This window comes from Manis pentadactyla, chromosome 4, assembly GCF_030020395.1.
Source record: "Manis pentadactyla isolate mManPen7 chromosome 4, mManPen7.hap1, whole genome shotgun sequence".
NCBI classification, from domain to species: domain Eukaryota; kingdom Metazoa; phylum Chordata; class Mammalia; order Pholidota; family Manidae; genus Manis; species Manis pentadactyla.
In genome coordinates this window covers 20,012,000-20,021,592 of record NC_080022.1, presented here as the reverse complement: position 1 = coordinate 20,021,592, position 9,593 = coordinate 20,012,000, and positions in this window count along the sequence as shown.

Below are 9,593 nucleotides of genomic sequence, written 5' to 3'. Positions count from 1 at the left end.
TTTTCTCATTATAAAACAGGGATAATAATAGAACAGTGCCTGGCACATAATAAGCACTATGTAAGTGTTGGTTTTTATTGCTATTGTTACTTAATTTTTATTATTTCTTGCCCCTTTCTAGCTATTTTGGCCAGCCAGCAAGTTTGCAGTAACACAAGGTGCTTCTGCACTAGCATTCAGGTGTGCAGCCTCCAGCATCCCAGAATTAGGGCTCCAGCCTCCTGCTTGCCCAGAGGTAGTAGCTGTTGTGAAAGTAATGGTAAACTCCTGGCTTCTATAAACTCCAGAGACTGGAGCAGGGCCAGTGGAAGGAGACAGCCAGCCATGTCCATAGAGTCCTGATGGGCTGGCCATCTGGAGAGGAGATGTGGGTGGAGATAGAAGGTCACCTCCCCTCAAGACACACCCGATGGGCATTAGCTCAGGGTCATCACCTTCACTGGAGCCTCTCCTCCATCCAGGAACATTAAGGCCTGTGGGTCCCTGGCCAGGCTGCCTGCCTCACCCTCCTAAATTCAGAATCCTGAGCTATGTCTGTCCTAGAAGAACCAAAGGCTGTTTCTCTCTGTTCCCTGTTCCCTGTTCCCTGGAGGAGCTCCGACCTCGGTCAAAAACTAGGCCTGAGCCCTGTGACAAAGATCTCCACCCAGACCCAGACAGAGCCCCACCCTGCTTCTGGGTTGGGCTCTGATCAGGCCACAAAAAACATATTCTCACCTCCATCTGCACCTGACACAAGCCCTGGATCAGCCCTGAAATCAAGAAAGCCTGACCCATGAGCCCAAAGGGGAGCAGGCCTGGGTGGGGGCAGGCTCAGCACCGCCCACCTCTGCAGCTGGGGCTTGAGGGCCTGCTTGGGAAGCAGACAGTGAAAAAGAAAACCAAATTAAAACCCACTACTGCCTCCTCCTGAAATTTGTAAAGTGCAAAGCGTATTCTCTAAGGCCTAACCCCTCCACACCCCTGCCCGGCTCCCTCTTTGATTTGAAGGATTCTTGCCCTACACCCTCCTTTCCACTGTCTCCAAGTCTCTGGGAGGAAAGGGGGCTATGAAATCCCCAGGAACTTGATTTGAGAGCCTAGTGAGGAAGGCCAGGACCTTATCTGGCTTATGGACTTGGGCAAGACCCTTCCCCTCTCTGGGCCTCAGTTTCCCCATCTGTGCAGTGAGAGATGTAGCATTTCTGCTCTAGTATCTGAAGTTAACGATCCTAATGGAAACTTAGGGCCTCAGGCTCAAAGGTAGGAAGGGTAGTATTTCTTGGATAATTCAGATCCAGGAGACCCAAGAAGCTGTCCTACAATATGTATGGGATACTGGACTCAAGTCCCGAGATGTCATCTTAGCTCTTGTAGCTTGTGCTAGTGACTTGGCTTTGCTGGGCCTCAATTTCCTCATCTGTCAAATGGCAATAACGCCAACTTTGTGAGGCTCAAACGAGACCGTGGAAGGAAAAGCTCTGTGTGAGCTGTAGGGCAGGCCTTTGTTCCTGCTATTGTTCTGGGTTAATGCTTTGCCTTCCAGCAGAGCTCAGGAAGTGGACAGTCCAGGCTCTCAGGTAGGACCCCTCCTCAGTGTTTCCCCAGGACCCACTACCACTGAGCTGCCCAGCACCAGCTCCAGCCCTACACAAACCTGCTGCCTGGCCTGCCTGCTTCAGGGTTGGCCAAATATTCCCCACTGGCCACCATGGGACTGTGGGCTTCAGAGCCAGACCCACGCTGGGAATCTTCAGATCCCATTCCTTTATGGTGGCCCAGACAGGAAAAGGGCTTGCCCCAGGAGGCACACGGCAGCATGTTAGTGGTAAAGCTGGGCCTCACACCCAGGCCTCTCCTTCCAACAAGCCTCGGAAACAGGGTCCCCTGGAATCCTCAAACAACAATGCCCTTGCTGGTACCCCAAATCAGCTAGCCCTGACCAGGCCTGGGACTCTGCAAGAAAGGGACTGTGAAGGGGCATCCCTCCACAGCCATCATGCTAGGCTCCTGCCTCCTTCAGGAAGCCTTCCTTGACTGGCACCCAAAGGCTGGAAGTGAGTTCTCTGCCACACCCCTCCTTTGACAGAAAATCAGCTTAAAGATGCAAGATGTCTGTTTGCCTATCTGCTAGGCCCTAGACTGAGAGTTTCTTCAGGGCAGGAAGCAGCTGCATTCATCTGGGCTCCCTACTGCAGGGGCAGAGCCCAAACTGAGGGCAAAGGGAATGAAGGAGGAATGGGAGAAAAGAGGATGGGAGGGTGGGCAGGGCAACTGATCAGGGCACTGGGATTTACTGACCCTAGATGTGGCAGGGAAGAGGGTGAGGCTGGCAGGAGGGGGGACGTGGAGGCTGCCCCCGTTCAGCCGTCAATTTCCTGATCCTCCCTCCCTGACCCCAGGCCCATGCCCCAGGGCGGGCTCCTCCCGTGGAAACTGCTGTCTTGGCAGCCATGTGAGTGCCAGGAATGGGGCTGGGTGGCAGGGCGGGCACTTTCCTGGGCAGCAGTCAGGGCGGGCCCAGACAGGGCTGCCCTTTGCCCAGCCTGCGGAGGGGGCAGCTCTGGGCGGTGGCTGGGCCGCGAAGGCAGGTGCGTGGGCCCAGGGAACTGGACGTATCCTTCTTAGGTCTGCCAAGCAGCAGCTGGCAAACACCTGGCTGCTGTGGAGACATGCAGATTCTCAGGTCCTTCCCCAGACCTGCTGACTCAGAATCTGCATATTAACAAGGTTCCCAGGTGACTCCTATGCGCATTCCAGCTCGAGAAATCCTGTTCTAGGAGAGTTTTGGCCTCCGTATTTACAGTTTTAAAAAAAAAGCACCTACAAATTTCCAGTTACAAAATAAATAAGTCAGGGAGATACAGTGTAAACAGCATGGCTACTATAGTTAGTAATACTGTATTATATATTTCAAAGTTGCTAAGAGTAGATTGTAAGTTCTTCACAAGAAAAAAATTGTAACTATGGATAACAGATGTTTAAACTAGACTTACTAGGGTAATTTTACAATATACATAAATATTCATAATATATACAAATATTGAATCATGTACATCTGAGACTTATGTAATGTTACGTGTCAATTATCACTCAATAAAAAGTTAAATCATGAAAAAAAGATATAGATTAATATTCCTTTTATTTCTTCTTTATATTTCACTTAGGGCATTATCTTGCCTTTTCTTCTTTTTTTTTTCAAAATTAAGAGTATATAAGTAGGATGTGTTATCTATGAATTGCATTCCACTACAGGAAAGAGGTATTGCAAAATATCTGTTATAAAAAGGGGAATGGAGTCACTGGGGCTGGAAACCCACTGATGAGCACCATTCCTGTCCTCAGTCGGCAACATCAGCCCTGGGGAGACAGAAAAGGGAAAGAGCGGCCCTTGAACTTGAGGAGCTTCCACTCAAGCAGGGGAGATGAGACAGAGATGCATACTGCCACCTCCCTGAGCCTCAGTTTCCTCACCCATGAAATGGGCATAATTAATCAGAATCCTCTCTGCCTGCCTCTTAATCATCAGTCTTCTCTACCTGCCTCCCCACGGGGTTGGACAGGCCCCAGTGAGCTTGGAGACAGGGAGGGGGTTTGTGAGCTGCCTTGTCCTGACAGAAGTGTGGTCCAAGAGTGCCCTGCTCACAGCTCTACCTTCTGCGTCTCCCAATCCTTCAGGATCCAGACCCCTGCCCTCCTGCTTTGCTCCTGGCGCCTTGGTTTCCTCTTCCTCCTTTGCTCTCTGAAAAACACCTGTCTGAACCTTGCTCCAAATTAGCAAATTAGCACTTTCTGGGGAGAGCAAGCTTGCATTGAGTGCTGGCTACAACTGGGATCCATTCACACACTGGGTCTTTCACACCAGCCCAGAGAGGCAGGTGATAATGGCCCAGCGGCAGATGAGAAAACCAAGGCTCAGCAAAGGGGAGTGTTTGCACGCAGGGCACACAGCCAATAAGAGGCCAAGATGGAATAGGAACTTGAGCTTTTGGCTCCCACTACACCGGGCTTCCTTGGCTGGAACACAGGAACCAATTTTCATGACCTTGTGGGGGGACTCAGGTCAAAGTCCCACTTCAGAGCTCTGTCTGTGGCCACACTGCACCACCCCTGCCACATCTGGTTCTTGAAGAGCCCCTTTCTCCCTCCTCAAGCATCCCTTTGCTCATCCGATGAATATCTACTGAACACAGAATAATTGTCAACACAGTTCCAGGAGCTGGCATACACTGAAAACAAAACATAAAAAAGCCCTGCCTTCTTGGAGTTTCTGTTCCAACAGGGAAACAGGCAGTACATGAATAAATAGATGAGCACACATCATGATGTGTAGATGGTGTTGGGTGCTATAGAAACAAAGCAGAGATGAGGCAGCTGGGTGGGGAGGGAGGTTGCCATTCTAACTGGATATTTAGGGAGTACTCACTGAGAAAAAGACCTGAAGGAACTGGAGAGAAGCCAGGTGGCTGTCAAGGCGAAGAATGTGTCCTGACGATGAAAGAGTAATTGTAAAGGCGAGGAAGCCAGTGCGTCTGCAACAGAGGGGTGAGGGAAGAGGGGAGGAGATGGGGCGGGGCATCCGGACAGCCTCAGCCTCGTGGAGATCGGCAGGACTTTTGGCTTTTACTCCAAGTGATATGGCGGCATTAAAGTGACCTGACCTAACTTGTGTCTTAAAAGGATCGCTCTGGCTGCTGGGTTGAAAACAAACAGCAGGAGACAGGGAGGCCAGTACGGAGGGTCTAGCAATCCAGGAAAAGGGGGCAGTGGTCATGGAGAAGGTAGGAGGCTGGGGTGGGAGGTGAGACACAGTCGAATTTGCCTGTATTCTGAAGGTATGCCAGCAGGACTTGCTGAAGAACTGAATGTAGGATGTGAGAGAAAAAGGAGTAAAAAAATGACTTTAGCTTTTCAGCCCAAGAACTGGAAGCTGCCTCGTGCTATGGGAGGAGCAATTCAGTTCAAGAATTCAGCTCTGAACATGTAAAGTTTGAGACTATAAACTCTATCCAAGTAGAGATGTTGAGTAAAGTTAAATAAATGAGCGTGGAGTTCAGGAGAAAGCTCTGGGCTGGAATACATAAATTTGGAATTTGCCGGCACACAGATGGCATTTAAAGCTTGAAACTGGATGAGAGCAGCATGGGAGTGGGTGTAGACAGAAAAGAGAAGACCAGGGAGGGGATCCTGGGCATTTCACTGTTTAGAGGTTGAGGGGGTGAGGAGAAAACTACAAAACAGCCGTCAGTGAAACAGGAGAGAAATTTGGACAGTAAGATGTCTTAGAAGCCAAGTGAAGAAAGCATTTCAAAGAGGAGGAAATGATCAGCTGTGTCACAGGCAGTTTATAGATCTAGTAAAATATGAGGGTTAAGGATTGACCATTAGAATGGGAGAAATTTTGAACATCATGTATCTGATAAGGGACTTACATCTAGAACACATGAAGAACTCTTAGAACCCAACAATAATTTTAAAACAATGCAATTTAAAAGTGGGCAAAGGATTTGAATAGACATTTCTCTAAAGATAACAGAGGGCAATAAGCCCATGGAGAGATGTTCAGCATCATTAGCCATCAAAGAAATCCAACTCAAAACCACAATGAGACCCCACGTCATACCCCCTAAGGTAGTGATAACCAAAAAGACAGAAAACAAATGCTGTCGAGGATGTGAAGAAACTGTAACTCCCATGCACTGCTGGAAGAATATAACATGGGGCAGCTGCTTTGGAGCAGTCTGGCAGTTCCTTATATGGTTAAACATAAAGTTACCTTATGACCAGCAATTCCACTCCTAGGTATATATCCAAGAGAAATGAAAACATGTAGCCACACAAAAACTTGTACATGTACAACACCAAGAATGAACTCTAAATATGGACTGTGGCTGATTATGATATGTCGGTGTAAATTCATCAATGTAGCAGAAGTACCGCTCTGATGGGATTAGGCTGATGGGGGAGACTATGCATGTTTGGGAGCAGAGAGTACGTAGGAAATCCATACCTTCCTCTCAATTTTGCTGTGAATTTAAAACTGCTCTATAAAAACATGAAGAAAAACCACTTGTACATGAATATTCATAGCAGCATTCATAATAACCAGGAAGTGGAAACAACCCAAATGTCCATCAGCTGATGAATGGATAAGTAAAATGTGGAATATCCATGGAATATTATTTGGCAATAAAACAAAAATGAAATATTAATGCTACAATATAGATGGACCTTGCAAACATTATGCTAAGTAAAAGAAACCCATCACAAAAGACCACATATTTTATCATTCCATTTATATGAAATGTCTAGAATAGGCCAATCTATACAGAGACAGAAAGTAGATTAGTGATTACCTAGGGCTGTGAGCTGAGGGGATTGAGGACAAATGGGGAGTGACTGCCAAAGGGTACAGCGTTTTTTTCTGGGGTGATAAAAATGTTCTAAAATTAATTATGGTGCTGGTTGAACAACTCTGTGAGCATATTAAAAACCATTGAATTGTACACTTTATATGGATAAAGTGTATGTTACGTGAATTATATCTCAATAAAGCTCTTACCAAAAACCTGTGGTGATTGGGTTTAGCAATGTGAAGGTCGCAGATGACCTTGACAAAAGCATTTTTGGTGGGGTGGTGGGCACAAGGCCTGGCTGAAATGTGTTCAAGAGATAATAGCATAACTGAAGGCAGTGAATATAGACACTTTCAGAGTCTTGCTATATAGAGAGATGGGATAGGAAGAAAGGGAGATGTGAGGTCAAGAGAAGTTATTTGATTTTGTTGTGTTTGGGTTTCTTAGGGATTTTTTTTAGATGCAAGAAATTATGTTTTAACGCTGATTGGAATGACCCAATGGAAAGGGGGAAATCGCCGGAGTGAAGTCCTTCAGCAGGTGAGAGGAGGGCATCTGGTGTGTAAGCGGAGGGCTAGCCGCAGAGCAGTGCAGGCAGGATTCATCAAGGCAGCAGGGGGAGGCTAAAAATGAAGCACAGACTCACTGATTGTGTAGAGGATGTGTTGAGTCTGCGGCAATTCTCTTTTGATTGCTTCTATTTTCTCAGTGAGGTAGGAGGCAAGGTCAGCAGCTGAGAGAGGGATGGGGGAGGAACTGTCCAGGGTTGGGGAGAGAGAAGGTATGAAAATATCTATAGGACCATGGGAGAGTGAAAGGACTGGGTCAGATGGTAGGACTGCCAGGCGGCTAAGGGCCCCCTGGAGGCTCATGGGTGTGATGTTCAGGTGAGACCAGGAGGCAGGCTGTGTGTCTTTCTCCAGCTTCAGTCAACTGTGTGGGTGCAAGCACAGAGCTGGATTAAGCCAGGTGTGGTTTTGCCAGATGAGTGCAATTTAACAAGAGGAGCAAGAGGGTGTAGACAAGCAAGTAATTATAATGATTGTCCATGGAGTCTAAGCGGAAGTCAGGACATGAGGGTGGCCAGGAATGGGGGGGCGGGGGGGAAATGGTGGGAGCATCAGTGGATTCCTGGTGGGGCAAGGAACCAATGGAGTCAGGGTTCCAGCAGGAGGGGACAGGAAGGAGAGAAGGTGGTATTAGAAGGCGGGATTCTTGATATTGAAATAATGCTGGTTAGGGGCACAATTATTGGTAATGACATGGTCCAGGAAATTACTCGGGCCATGAGGGCTGAGGCCGGGTACAGGAAAACCAGAGGAAAAGAGGAAAGGCGATTCTACATAGGGGAGGATCATCTGTGTGTAACTGAACAATTCGTCACCCTCAGAGGCGGAGCACTGGGGAAGGCATGGGCCTGGGATTCAGCCAGACCTGGATGTGAAGCGCCTCCTCCCAACGGTGGGCCCTGCACAAACTAGCAAGAGATCAGTCCTGTGTCAAAAGATTATACTCTGAAAGTTGAATGTGAAACTGTGTGGAAAGTGCTTCGTGTGGTTCTAAGCACTAGGTGATGTGCGCCGATCCCAGAATGCTCTTGTCTGGATTCCCAGAGCTGAGGATGAGCCAATACAGGGACCAAGACTCTACCCAGGACCCCTTCTCCCTTCCCACCACCTCCAGTCACAGAGGGGGTGAATGGACGAGCCTGATTCCTATTTCATTCCCATTTTACAGACTAGGAAGCAGAAGCCCAGACAGAAAGAGTGACTTACTTATGTCACTATGACTCAACTGTCTTACAGTAAGTTCCCTTTTAAAATCAGTCGGAGTCAGAATGAAGATGGGAAATTTGTACAGGGGGGAAAGGCTCATATGTTACATTTGAAAGCCAGTGAGACTCTTCAGGCTGCACCCCAGCTGTCATTCCCCTCCATTCACTTAGACAAATAAAAGTTGGTCTAGGTGAAAATGAAAAACCCTACTGAGCATACCCCTGCTCTCTCCTTTCTCTCCTTTTCCTACATCCCAAGTTACCCCCACCACCATCACAGTGGTGTTCAGGTCCTATCATTGGGCAAACATTGGACCAATTAGCTTTGAGAATATAAGTGTCAACAGGAGAGTGATTCACAGCGCATGAATTTACTAATTGCTCTTCCTAGCCCAGAGAAGGCCAGAGAGAGGAAGAGACCTCCAAGTTTCCTTCCTTAGAGAACTTGATTCAGGAGTGTGGGGTGGGCACAACATCAGCTGCCCCATGAGGCCCTGCCCCTGTGTGGTTCCAGCCCTAGCCAGTCTCCCTGGGTAAACCCCTCCTACTTCCGGACCCCCATTTCCCCATATACAAAGTGGGAAGGGAGTGAAACAATGATTACCAAAGGTTCAGGGTTCTAGGAATGTGTGACCTGGCACCTTCCCTACTACCCTGGCTGTTCAGGGACAAGTACAAGGACATAGGGCAGAAAGGGGCCTAGCAAATGCAATGGAAATATCACTCCCTAGGGAGACCTTCCATGACCACACCATCTAATGATGGGTGTCAGTCTCTCCTGTGCTTTTTCTTGCTCTCTCTCTCACCCTCACATATACACATGGTTGTTCTCTCTCCTGTTACCCTGTTTTATCTTCTTCTTAGCACTATCTGAAATGTTTCATTTGTTTACTTGAATTTTATTGCCTTTCTACACTACAAGGTCAATTCCAGGGCAGGGACCTTGCCCATCGTATCTTGGGACCTATCTCTTCACTTGGTACACTGTAGGTGCTTTATATACATGTGTTGGTCGATGAAGGAATGAACAAATGAATGAATAGATATTGTGGGTGGTACTGGGGCTGTGCCAAGCATGACTCTGTGATCTGTGCCAACTGTTCCATGAGGAGCATTTGAAAAATAGAGCGCTGGAGTCAGGAGACCTGGATTCAAGTGTTACACTGCTACTTACTGATTGTTACCTTGTGCATGTCCCTTGACCTCTCTAAGCCTTGGTTTCATCATCTGTAAATTGAGGATAATGATTGCACATCTTGAGGTGTGTTTTTAGGAATTAGGAGTTGTGCATGTAAAATAATGTGGCACAGTGTAGGTACTCAGTGAATGTTAGTTTCTTTTTTTTTCCTTCCTTTTCTGGGGCATGGAGGTCAAAGGTTTGGAAACTCTGGGCTCAGCCAAAGGAGGTTTCTTATCTATTTCTTACCTTTCAAGAGAAGGCAAAACAAAATAGAAAGCCACTGTGCTGAGGACAGTGCAAGGGA